The sequence below is a fragment of the Cupressus sempervirens genome, chromosome 10, assembly GCF_028749045.1.
Source record: "Cupressus sempervirens isolate cs-2001-9-10 chromosome 10, ASM2874904v1, whole genome shotgun sequence".
NCBI lineage: Eukaryota > Viridiplantae > Streptophyta > Pinopsida > Cupressales > Cupressaceae > Cupressus > Cupressus sempervirens.
The window spans coordinates 833,805,458-833,819,927 of NC_143127.1; the positions used below are offsets into that span (position 1 = coordinate 833,805,458).

Sequence of the window (14,470 nt, forward strand, 5' to 3'; positions counted from 1 at the left end):
CCATAATTATCTCTCCTCTTCCAATCAAATCCCATGACTAGAGGTGCTAAGGTGGACTGGGGACCATAAGTGGGCAACAAACTAAGAGTTTAAAAAATGTGATCTTGGATTAGGATTTCTACTATCACCACCACAAGGAGTTTCCGTGAGATACTCTGGTACTTCAAAAGATCATTTTCTAATCTCCCCATTCTCTTATAATTGGAAATATTATTTGCTAATCTCCCCATTGGCCATCTCTCTCGGGTAAATTGTAACTTGCAAACTGTACTTCATAAAAAGCAGGAGTATGGATGAACGAAGGAAAAATCTTTTGGTTTACTTTTCTCTATTGCTTCCACATCCATTCCACCTTCAACATTCCTTAGATTCTTTAGGTTCTCTTTACTGCCTTAAGAACAAAAAAGACTAAAATTACCAAAGGAGGCCACAAGAAGGACTTGGGTGACTAGACCACCAAACTCACATGCACACTCTCCGCATCCCAAGGCATCGTCCAAATCAGGAACAAATGTCACTTGGGAGGAGTACCAAACATGTGTTTGGAAGGAGCACAATAGAGAGGAGGGTACAAGCCTCCAAAAATCAAGCAGGACCCATCCACATGCAAAAATGACGCTAGTATTCACATTGAAGTCTAAGGCCCAAATAAAAATCATGGCTAGATATCACATGCCAGGAAACTCAAAATCCATAGAACAATTGTGCTCCATAAACCTTTGGATGGTCACCCAAAATAGAGCTTCCCTTACACACAACATATGAAGTTTGAGGAGAAGTGAAGGTCCAAGAGCACTGATGGAGTAGTGTAGATCTCAAAAAATAGATGCAATTCCCAGAATGTATGGAGAGGTACTTGGCCTGAGGTGCAGGCACTTCCAATAAAATGAAATGCCAAAACATCCTCTCACATCCAAAACACATAGAGAGTCTCGTACTCTTCAAAAAAGATCCATGCATTGTGTTAAAACATCAAAACACTTTTACAAAAAAATTGTAAAAAAAATTGATATTAATTTTTGGAGAATTAAAATATCATTGTCTCGATTTTTATGCCTAGGTAAAAATGGTCTAGGTATAATTTTTTTGCCTTAGATTTCAATAGTGTCCAATCTGATGCATTTTATATAGAAATGGGGGTTTTTGAGCATTTTGAGCATAACAGTGATGTTCGTTTTTACTCAAAGTGCCTTGAAAATTAGTGACCCCCCATATCCAATAAAAACCATTGAAAGCTCAAATCTAAAAATCAATGCCAAATCTCTCAAGAAAATAATAGGGGCATGAAGATCTAGAACTCTAATACCATTTTGAAGTTGATGAAAGATCTACTCCATAGCTCCCAAGAATCACCTGCATATAAACACCTGCCACAGAAAGAGAGAAGCAAAAGCTATGGAGGCTAGAATTCCTAGATCCATAGATGAGACATTCTTGATGAGCAAAAAAAGAGATTGCTATTATCAAAAGTGAATGAATACAATGAGAGATCATCCTTATAAAGGAGATCGAAACCCTAAAAAGGTCTAACCTAGGTTGCATCATAATAATTAATAAAATAATTAATTATTAGATGTCTAAAGTTTAGCTTAAGTAGACTAGAGTTAATTAAGAAATATTTAATTACTCTAACAAAGAAGAGGTTTAATTGAAGGAAACAAATATACATTTTTTCCAATACATGAGAAGAGGCTCAATAGTTGGAAATGAATTCGCGTGCATCTCTTTTTTAAATAGTTCAGTTGCTAATAATTTTTCAAGATAGCGAGATTATTACATTGAGGGATTCTTAAGAGAGCGAGTCTTGTGTAACTTATACCTTAGACACCAAGAGGAATTTTGTATGGCCTTATGTTGTTGTGTTTCTTAAGAGTTAATTTTGGGAAATGTTTCTTTGTGGATCATTAATTTTTATGTTATAGAATGAAGGATAAATATATGCCTTCTAAAGATTCCACATTTTCTATACACAACATATTTGTATTTTCTAATTGGTTCATTTTAGTTTCAAAGCACTAGGAAACTATATATAGCAGTGCCATTTTTTTGTTGCATTTTATTGTGATTAGTCTAGTATTTGAAAACCACAAATTCATGTTTGTTGTTCCTTAGCAATTATTCCGCCTCCACTATCAATCTTTCCTTCACAATTTTTGGGCCTTTGAAATTATTTGTCTAGGGTATTATTGTTATAATTTTATTTCATTCAATTATACTACTTCCTCTATGGGCTTCTAAGTAGCTAGTTTTTTAAAACTATGTCCATTTATTTATTTTTAATAGGATCTTTATTTCATGATTCAATTGTGTGATGTCTTTGCACAAAATTGCCTTTTGCTCTTTCAAAGTACTGTCTACTTCTTCTACAAGGATAGATCATGTTTTTTAAAAATTATTTCATTTAAGTTTAAGACATTGGGTGGATGGAATTGATTTTGGACCTTTAAATGAACTCTAAATTGGCTAGTAAATACTAATTTTTAATGTAAAATATGTACATTTTCTCATGAGATTTTTAATCATGTACTAAAATTAAACTTGAAGTTATGAACTAGTTCCTTTATGCATTAAAAATTTATATCTATTACAATCATGATTTGGAAATGCACACATGGACTTTTAGAAAAAAAACAAACCATTATTGCATTGACTAAGTATACCTTGTTTGACTATGGACTTCTAGAAAAATATAACTTTTGATTAAATATACAATCTCCACTATATTCTCTACGTTTTCTCTATTTTCTCATATTTCTTAGGGTTTGCAGCCACTATTTTTATCTTAACAATGTGTGCATGGGGTGTCATACTAGTTACATCGAAAGGATTTTCATTGAAGAGAACTATCATCAACTTAAACTTGTTAATGGAACTTAATTAACGTAGGACAATCAGATGGAACACATTTTATACATCTTCACCATGATAAATTTTCCTTTAAATATTGTAAACTTGGTATAGAGGACTTATATGGATTGTTATTACCATTGTCACTATAATGCACGGATTTCAAATACTTCTCTTGTCCCAAAAATTACCATAATAGTCTTCCTTTTTTCTATCTAATACCATTTTTCTTGTTGCACGCATTGTCTTGTTTATTAACGGGATACACTTCTTTATGAAACCCTTACAATGTTGTCGCAATAATTTTCTTTTAGTAAGGAGTTGTCATGCACTACTATATGGTGATGTTTCCGTATAGGTCTTCCATGTCACACTCATGGATTTGGATTTTCATAATCTTCAAAACCCTTTCAATGACTATGATATTTTATCTACATGTATAGTTTAGCCTCTTGTATTTCTTTTTTATACCCATGCTTCCAATTAGGCACTACTACCAATGCATCCATTTCTTTTCTTCAAATACCATAGCAAAGGACAATCACACTTTATTTTATCTTGTTTTTCCTTTAAACATCACTTTTTTCTCTAAACCTATAAGGCTTTCATCTTTAATGATGCTCCATCCTTGATCATAGTTGACTATAGGTTGTCACTACACTCTTCTAATTGTTGTCATGACTATTAAGGATTATCAATCATCCATCCAAGAGTGTTTTCTACTTCTATCTACAATAAATCTAACCAATCTTCCCAAGGTCATTAGTTTCCATGTAATCTCATTTTCATGTATTGAATATATTCACTTTTCTATGCCTATTTTTTAATAATATAATAATTGCAATTTATTTCTCATGCATGATATTGTCATGTATTATTCAAAGTCATATTGGATACACTTTCACTATTTTCTTCTACATTTGTGCTTTCAAATGGACTTACATGATTGTTATGTATGCTTTTTTTCCTTAAAATTCATAAGGCTTTTGCATTTAAACCCTTGACCATTCAACTATTCTAGCATCACTACTTTTTATAGTTTTAGTGTCCATAAATATGAAGTATATGCTTTCTAGATTGTCTCATATTGTATATTATTTTCCATTATGAATAACTATTGTGTATGCCAAGGAAACTTTCATTATTGTCTTTCATTGATTCAAAGAGTAAAGGGGCATGATCCTTAAAGAGACAATTATATTTCTATGCACCACTCTCCCCTTTCAATAGTTGTCTCCCATCGTCTTCATATCCCTCTCCATCTCACATATGAAACACATTAATTCTTGAAATGAAATCTTGACTGTGCTCTTCTTCATATTGTTGAATATTGTTCATAATTTGATATAATTTTTAGATCACATTGAGAAAGAAAGAACTTTCACCATTGCTTTCAAACAAGTAATTTCTATTTTTAAAAAAAGAAGTGAATCGCATTAGCATTGGTGGGAAGAATTACTAAATCGTCCTAACAAAAAATACTCTAATTTGATTACTTTATTATCTATTAATTACTAATAATTTATATTACAATAGTGGATTGCTAAATATTGTTATCGACTTCTTTCTTGTACTTTCAAGTTATCATAATTCCTATATAATTGTTCTATTGTAATTGTCTTGTTGGCTACATACACCTTGTTATTTCTTTGATTCACATGTTTTTATGTTCTCTACACTTTTTTGTTGCAGAATTTTTAAACTATTCACTCTTGCAAATTGCTTATATTTCTTGTAAATAAAAAAGGGTGAAGTTATTTTATCATGTAAGTTTGTCCAATTAGTGCAACAAGACGACATCCAATAGTCTAATCTAGAAGTTCAACATGAATATAAATATTTTAAATTTGTAGGGATTAAGCCTTTTGTCAATTATTCTTTACCATCTAATTTATATATTAATCAATATCTTATTTGAAAGCCTAAATTTGAATGATATAATATTTTGAAAAATATTAAATAAATTAAAGACAAGAGTATCCCACTTACCATAAATCTTAGATGTTGACAAGTTCTACCCTCTTTCTAGCCTTAGATTTCTTTCTTCATATCAAACTTTATCAATATATATAAAATTATCCATTTCATTCTAAGATCCTAAGTACTGGTTTCTAAGATCCAAGTACTGGTTTATAATATTTGCATATTATACATTCACTTCCTTATAGTAGACCACTAAGAATGCTCCAAAATGATGGATAAGAAACTTACCACATATATTTATTAGCCTATAGGGTAATCCTACATAAATATGCCTAATTTGCTGCTATAGATATCTACTCTCAACCACTTGATATGTAAGTAAGTTTACAGTGACTATCGTCGTCGTCGTCGTCGTCGTCTGCTTGATCTACTAGCACCTGTAGAGACCTTGGAATTTGCGACATGGTAGCCTTCATTGTTCCTTCCAACATCTTCACCACTTCAGTCATGCTCGGCCTCTCACTCTCATCGTCTTGAATGCACATCCCGGCTACCACAGCGGCTCTTCTCACCTCATCAATATTCGCTTCACTTGCTATCCTTGCATCCACAACATCTACTACGTTTCCTTTTTTAATTTGACGTGAAGCCCACGTAGGGAAGTAGAGTCTACTCTCTTCGACTTGTAAATCAAGATTTCTTCGGCCGGATATAATTTCCAACAGCATCATGCCATAACTGTATACGTCCGCCTTGGGAGTGATTGGAAGGCCGGAGATCCATTCGGGAGCCACGTACCCACGAGTTCCTCTTGTTGTCGTCAAGACGCGGCTGAAATCTCTGCCCACCAGCTTCGCCAACCCAAAATCTCCCACCTTTGGGCTGAAGTCGCTGTCAAGGAGAATGTTTTCAGGCTTAATATCACAGTGAATGATGCGGTCTCTGCATTCCTCATGGAGATAAACTAATCCTCGTGCAGTGCCTTGTGCGATCTCAAAACGAGTCTTCCAGTCCAACAATTTCTCTACATCTTCCGACTTTGAGAAGAGGAAGGAGTTTAGGGAACCGTTGGGCATGTACGCGTACACCAGTAACCTTTCCGAATGCTCTACGCAGAATCCCCTCAACTTGACCAAATTCACATGCTGTATTCTGCCAGTAGTGATTATTTCCGCCCTGAATTGTTTCTCTGCTTGTGCAGAACCCTCTAATCTCTTAACCGCAACAAGCGTGCTGTCCGGCAGAGTTCCCTTGAACACAGAGCCAAATGCTCCGCTACCCAACTTATGCTTGAAGTTCTCCGTAGCAGTTCTAAGCTCTTTGTAACTGAACTTTTTCAGTGACATTGGCACCTCCTCTTCCGCGTCCTTCTTCAACAGCCTTCGACGTTTCCAACAAATAAAAGAGGCCAACAGGAGACCTGAAACTGCAAACAACGACGCGGTGACAGAAAGTGAAATAGCAAGTGCAGAGGCTTTGGTTCTTCGGTTGGATGTGGAGCGCCGCAACTCAGAAGCAGCCAACCTGATGAAGACGGATCTGCCCTCCGATGAAACGCGCATTCCGAATAGATCTCCAAACCACAATCTGCAGACAGGTGGATCAGAAATTGAGTAAGCAAAGGCTGTACAGGAGCAATTGTTGACACAAGCAGTTCGGCAGCCTTGCTGTGTTTGCTCGTGGTTGTACAAGACAGCTTCTTTTTCGGACAAGTATTGGTTCTTCGCTTCCAAGAAGCCGTCGGTTGTGCAACGAAGGGGCCTTCGCCGAGCACATCCGCTTGACCACCAACCCTCAGAGCCGTTATTGGGAGTGAATCCCTGAACACAACTACACACATCATTCGGATTGCAGAGTCCATTCGCCCCGCAGATTTCGAAGTCGCTGCATTGACCTCGGTATGTCGACCACCTCAGACTCCACGTGTCGTCATCCATCAAGTAGTAAAGCTCAAATCCACCGTTCTCAGCTAACCGGAACCGCCCCGTGAGGATATGATCTATCTGGTTAATAACAAAATTGATGTATATTCTCGAGGGAGAAAGCGTGACACAGGACGCTACAAGTCTCTTCGAACCTTCCATTTCGGGCTCCTTGGCAAAATAGTCCCCAGCCCATTCTCCACTGGACAGATATGGAATGGTGTTGTTATATACCATCATCATCTGCGTCTTTCCTGGAGTCGTGTCCATTCCGTAAGAGAAGAGCCCAGTTGAAGGATCCGTAGAACTCTTCCATGATGTTAACTCCATTCCTTTCCACATCTTCATGCCAGGCAACCATGTATCTGTCGGATGCGCGAAACTCTCCCAAACAACCGCAGACTCGTTGAGGGCGTCCAACATGATGAAATTGCCAGAGTCCATTAACACAGCCGATCGTGATCCTTTCTGGGCGATATCTGACGTCGACCAAACTGACCGGCTATTTCTATCAAGCAGTCTAAGATGACCATCGCTTGAAAACTCCAGAACGCCGGGCATGCTTGTGACCGGATTCTCTCTGTTAGCCGCCCAAACTACGGTCTTCTGGGTGTTTCCTGCATACCAGATGCCAATATACCAATTCTTCGTTCCTGTGGGACTGAAAAAACCAAGTGAAAACGTACCATTCTTTGACATCATGGTCTGATTTCCAGTGAGCGAGGTCCCCAATAGAAGCGTATCTCCACCATCCCATGATTGTGAACTGCCAATATGGGGTGCAAGAATCATCATAATTGCTAGGACGATATGCTTAATCTTGATCTCTTCAACATCCATAGCGTTTCTACTTTTCTTTTCTTACCGACTGCTACTAAGTAGGGCATAGATGTTCCTATAAAGTTTGTAGCATGTTTACGAATTTAAATAGAAAATAAGGAGACTACGCAATCAACAACAAGGCCCACGTAGAGCCGTAAATTATTTTAGAAAATTGACTCCTTTCGTAAATTCACGCAGGGAATTCAAACAAAGGGCCACGAACAGCTAAAATGACTGGCCTTGGATATTTCATTCAGTCGGTTGACAAGGTCTGAACATCTCTTAATCTCGCCACGTGAGCAATAATTCAATGTAATATTCATTTCTTTAAAACAATGTGTTACAATTTCATTATTATTATCCATGAAACACAACAAAAAGTAAACATTATTCTAGAAGGCGCCGCATTCAGCAGAGTCAGTAAAGATAAGATTTGACAGCGCACTGACCACAGTCCGTTCTTTGGTCTCCGCACGCGGTCTTTCTAACTATTATTGACGCTGAAAGAAAGGCAAGTCGAGTCTTATTTTATTGCAAGTCCGACACGTTGCTATTAAACATTGTGGACGTTTGTGGACGTAGGTATATCTACTCTCTTAGACTACGCTTTGCTTTCTTGGCGTTTCCCAAAATTTAAAATCTTTTAACCAATAAATAAATACGTTATTTTTACTAATGTTGTTGTTTTTTTAATGTGTTTTCAACAATTTTTTATTTTGTTTTCTATTGGTCAATAATAATAATAATAATTTAAATATATTTATCATGGAAATAATGATTTTTATTAAAATTAATTAAAATGATACATATAATATTGATTTTATTTATAAATTAATATTTCATACATCAAAGTTAATTGAAAAATAATACACGACTTACCATTTTACAAAGTTTAATTATTCCTTTCATATAGATATAATGTTATTAGGAAGAAGAAACCTATTTATTATTATTTCTAGTCTCTCTTTGTAAAATTAATATAAGAAAACATAAAAGAAATTAGTTATTAATATAAATTATTTTTATTATTTTTAAAAATATATTTTAATAATTATAATCTAAGTTGAAAATTAATACATATATATAGAAAGGACAACTCTTTGCATAGGGAAGAATGATCTAAAATCTAGTCCTCTTATATATAATACCGATTTGTAATTTTATAATACAAGCTTAATCATGTGGAATTCATTATGGATTATGAGATAGATTAGAGACATTTTCTCTAACATTACAAGCTAAGAAGTGGATAGTGATTAAGAATCTCTTTTAAATGATAAAATATTATAGGTTGCTAGAAATGCATGTTAGTGTCTAGACATTTCATGCCAAATAATGACAAGTTACAAGGAAACAACAAGATAGCACAAAAATGTAACAAAAAGATAGTTCAAGAAAGGGACATTAAAGGCAAGAGCCTAGAACACAACATTAGATTTTGAGCCTCTCATCTCGGAGGTCTTGGGTTCTAGTCTACTCGCACTTAACACATAATAATAATTGATATCCATAAACAATAATAATAAATAAATAAATACTCTAGGATTTAGTCATTTATCAATGAAAAAAGAGAAAAAATGGACTTTAAGAACATTGAGAAGTGAAAAAGACTCGTGAAGGGATTTAATGAGCCTACACATATATTAAGGGTATGGACACTATAGAAGATTAAAAACATAGCTAAAAATGTAAGAGTATTCAATTTCTAACATTGCTCATAACAAATTTTCATTTTCTCCCTAAATATATGCACACAATTGTGCTTTGTCTCCCTTAATGAATAGTAGTCAAGGGGACATCACCCATTGTATGATTATGGGAACATTATCTTAGCTGGCACTAGTTGAGGGTACAAAAGGGAACATGATCGAAAATAAGAGGAATCATTTACAGAAACCCAATTTTATGAATGAAAATACAAAAAGTCTAATGAAATTACGATGGTATGATCCTTAAGTTAAGTCACCATGGTAGAATGACTCACCCATGATATTAAAGTACATATTCCCAAAGATTGTATGAGGTTACAACATGATGTCTGAGACACCATTGTTGGTGGCATAATTCAAGTGGATGGAATCAATAACAATAACGGTCACATTGTATACCAAATATCAATACACTTCTCTAAGACATTCTATCCAAGTGATCTAGTGGATTAGGGACCTTGAATGATGACTTAGAGCTCTATCTATGATGTGCAAGAGTGAAAATAGTTGTATAGTGTCTCTTAAATGAACCTAGTATCCAACCCTTGCAAGGTGCACCATAGGATGAGAGATTCAAAGGCAAGAGATAGTATGCTAGTATCCAAGAATCAAAGATGAAATGAAATGAAAATATAAGCTAAATGAGAGATGCACAAGGAAAAATAAGACATTCAAATGAAAGTATTACAAAGCCTCCTAGTTAAGCTATGTGATCTAAGCTAGAGCATAAAAGAAATTAAGCTAAGAATGCCATTAATCTGCAATGCAAGTAAACCAAGTGGATGCAAAGTGGATGCAAAATTGAGGATGTATAACTACTCTCTTAAACTACACTTTTCTTTCTTCGCATTTCCCAAAATTTAAAATATTTTAACCAATAAATAAATATGTTATTTTTTTCTTGACAAAGTTCTTGTCTTATATGAATTTTTTTAATATTTTATTTTTGGTGTTTTCAACAATCATTTATTTATTTTTTCTATTTTTCATCAATAATAATAATATTAAACTTTAAATATTCATCATGGAAATAACGATTTTTACTAAAATTAATTAAAATGACACATACAATATTGATTATATTCATAAATGTTTTTTATCATTAAAAGAAGCAAGAGGGTTTTGGCTCATGTAACAAAACTAGTGTATTAATAGCACATTAACATCACTATAAACTTTTAGCACATAAACAACAACAAATAGTTTTTCTCTATCAAAGAAAAAAACAACATAAACTTTAGAGTATCAATGGTAAAGGTAAAGTCTTGCAACATAGTAATAGTAAAAACATAGCATCTATACCAGGCAGAGTGGGTAAGTGTTCTAAGGCCAACCACACTTGTCAAAAAGATGAAAAAAACTATAAACAAAAGAATTAGTTTCTTCCCAATCACTTTGATAGTAGTGTGGAAGTCCACTCTTCCTCAAGGAACTACAAGACATCTCTGTACTCCTCATCTATCTTTGGCTTAGTCCCAAAGATCTTTTCATGCAGAACATAGGGTGTCACCGAACATGCATGCATCACTTTGATAGAAAGTTTATTAGAATTTGCAATTCTCCTACTCCTAAAGCTTCATTTCCTAATTTTCAATCTTATCCTTCATCTTTATCAACAACCCACCAGGCACCAAGCCAACAACATTCTTAGCTACCTCCATAAAAGAAGCCATCACAAAAGAGGGATAAGGTTTTTAATCTGAGTCTTAGAGGGGGAGGGAAAGGGGGTATTCTTAACATTAGAGGGGGGGGAGGGGGCTGTGGAATCTAAGGACTAACTTAAGGAATGACCAAAAATTTCCTCAATAGAATTAGCAACCAAATTATCAAAATTTGACCCCTCAATTTTTTTGGGGCTTGCTTACATTTCTCCTTAGGAAGCCAGTCAAACTTACGAGCCCCAAGGGTTTCAATAATGTCACCTGACTCGAAAGTATAAACCTCCCTTGCATATTTTAGGGGACCTGTTAAGCTTGCTAGAATTTTCACTAGGATCAGGTAGGGATGATTCCATTTTGGGCCTTTTCTTTCCAAGTTGGGAAAGGCCAACATCAAGCGACCTAAGGGGTGTGGCAACATGCGTAACAATGAGATCATTGACTAGCGAGCATAGCACATAGAGATAATTATACATCCTAATAGTATCCCTTGGTGCAAAATAACATTGTTCTTTCTTTTTTGGTTAGCTTCTATATTGCTTTCAATGGAATTAACCAATTAAAATAGAATGGAAATTAAGACTTTCTAGCATAAATAGTTCAGAATAGGAAAGTGATAAAAGTATTGAATGGTAAACTTAGCTTCAAGAGTGAAGTATTTCACTATAATGTGGCTAACATCTTTTTAGACACCCAAGAGATCTTCTCTACTGAACTCAACTTGTTTCTTGATCGATTCATCTAGCGGATTGAAGAATTGCTTTAGGGAATCATAGGCAAACATCTTACTCATCTTTTTCAATTTTCTCGCTTCCATGGGTAGGCACGTGGCCTTCAAAATGACCTCTTATTTCACCTCAAAGGTTAGGCCTCTCATTGTAACCTTCATGTCATTCCAAGATGCCATAAACTGCTTTAGAATACTTTCATCATGCACACTAGTCATACACTCCATGAACTATAAGGAATCTCCTTCCTCACACATAAGCATGGACATGAAGGAAATGCCAATATTGTTAGGCTCAATGTGGAGCTTGTTGCCACCCATGGTTTCCATCTTGAAATACTTGGAGAGATGCAGAAAATGTTTTTTTCTACAGAGAAGAGAAAATGAAATTCAAAAGGCCTTTTTTAATGTGACTATAACCCTTCTTTTTTATTGTCATGATGACAGTGATAGGAGTACCAAATGATTAAGAAATTTGATTGGTCGTACATGTGTGAAGCCTTGATTTCATATAAATGCTTAGTACACAACTTTCCTTTGTAATTTAAGGCTTCGTTGTAAAAATATTTTCCTGTAATATTTTCCATAATGATACAAAATCATTAAGAGTTTGTGCCTATACTCCTTTGAATGGAGCCCAAAATTTCCTTTCCAACTCATAACTAATATATGCCAAATGCCTTTTCAAAAAAATAAAATTCTCAAACTAAGGAAAGGGTAACGCTTATTAACCTTAAGCCTCTACCATATATCGCATGAATTGGTGTTAACTGTGGTTACATATTCCCAAATGTTCCTCCCTTGTGATGAGCTTCCTTGTGCCTTGTAGAAGAAGATTTACCTCCCTCCAACACCTTAACCCTTCCTTTTACAACTCTGTGGTAGCCATGGAATCCGCAAAGTACATTTCCCTCTTTATAAATGTGCCCACGTTTGTGGTTCTAAAATCTAAGCAGTTGGATGATAGCATCATCAAGAATGGTACCGACTCTCCACCTTGCATTGGCCTTTCTATGGATGTAATATATAATAAATTTATAATCACCCTCAACTTCAATTTTAGTTATCCTTAAAGCCAAAGCAATATTAAGACCTTAGATGAGTGCCATGCCTTCAGCCTAGTTAACTGTGTGCTCTCTGAGAGGTCCCGCATAGGCAACCATATATTTTCCTTCATAATTTCCCTTATTATGTCTCCACTCACCTATATTTATCCTCTAACAACTTGATTGAAGTAAAGGTTACACCATCCAACCAAAGGAGGCTGGTTGGTATTAACTTTGGCAACATTTTAGTACTATCAATTTTGTTAAACCCGTGGAGAAGGTTCCATTCCCTATAAATCTCAATATCCACAGGGGAGCGAGATGAGTCTAGGATTTTTGAACAACTAGCGTTCACATTCTCTAACAACATCTCTAGACCCAAATGTAAAGTAACTTGGCGGTGCTTTCCTCTTCCCAAAAGATCTCATTATTTCTCTCTTTCCAAATACACTAGGAGATGTGAGGGGGGATTAGTTTCCATAGCATAATGATGAGGGGGTGGTTAGAGAGACTAGACCAGTTAATGAAGTGTCTAAGATCCACATCCATAGTCCAAATGAGCCTCATCTTATTAAGGACATGTTGCCATATACAAGTAGCAACCTCATAGTGAATAAAGAGGTGGTTAATAGTCTCCTGATCTTTTTCACACATGACACATCTATTGGCTAAGTTGGACCCCCTTTTAACAAGGTTATCCTAGGCATGAACCTTCCCATGTAGAAGAGTCCACCAATTTTTTTTAAAATTTTGGGGATGAGGTGCTTATCCCAATTTTTTCTCCATTCAAGATTAGTACTTGGTAAAGCTAAGGTGATATCATAAACTGATCTTGTGGAAAAAATTCTAGAGGGTGTAGGGGCCCAAAGAATTTTGTCTACAATGTCAATTTGGGGGATTCTAGTGTGCTTCAGATTGTCAGTCAACTCCTAAGAAAAGACTTCCAGCCACTAGTACATTAGGCCTCCAATTCGACCAAATTTTTTGATGACATATCAATTTGGCTTGTAAAATCCACTTTTTTTTTAATATAGTCTCAACAATGTCAAAATTTTGACCAAACTTATATTTTTTCATCAAAATTTTGATGACACTTAAGGTTTCCATCAAAATTTTGATGACAGTTAAGTTTATTGTCAAAATTTTGATGTTATTGGGATATAAACAAAAAAAAAAGAAAACATTTCATTTTGTATCAGCCAGCTTGCAAGTGCGAGAGGGGTTTTACACCATATTGTCTTCATGCAAGGGAAAGTGTGGCTTCACTCAGGTAATATATCAATTCCCACACCATTTTGGAAAGTGGAAGGGAAACTAAAAGTCATTAGATTTTGATTGAATGATTTCCTTTTAGATGATCTATAGTGTCTATTTTTATGGCTCAAATCCATTTAATTTATTTTTAAGCCAACATGAATATCTTCATGTTATTGGAGTAGAAACTCATTTCCATCTTCACCTATCATCATATATTCAAGTCGAAAAGTCCCATGTTTATTGCCCTAGTCACAAGATGCACGTGATCTAAGGAGTTGTGTAATCTTTTTCATAGAATGTGCGACTCACAAGAAAATAATCCTAGTGGATACTAGTCCCTAACAAAGGAGGATTGTAGAGGAGGCACTGGAAAAATTCAATGAATAGCTAATATGAGGGCTCGAGCACAACCTTCATGTTTCATGTCACAAAATTTATTGTTGTCATGCGGCTCAGTAGTAGAGTTGTTCAATAATGAAGGGGTCAAATTCATAACAAAGAGCCTCTGGTAGGATCTTTTTAACCTTACTATAATTTTCGTCACAAGTTTCACATCTCT

The 14,470-nt window shown here is 35.2% G+C and overlaps 1 pseudogene across 1 annotated transcript; it reads right to left on the bottom strand.

Moving 5' to 3' along the window:
• Positions 1-4,883: 4,883 nt before the first annotated feature.
• LOC149536574 (G-type lectin S-receptor-like serine/threonine-protein kinase At2g19130 pseudogene) lies at positions 4,884-7,597 on the bottom strand (annotated as a pseudogene). The gene has a single exon (XR_016357320.1). The product of XR_016357320.1 is annotated as a G-type lectin S-receptor-like serine/threonine-protein kinase At2g19130 pseudogene (transcript).
• Between the last annotated feature and the right edge of the window lie 6,873 nt (positions 7,598-14,470).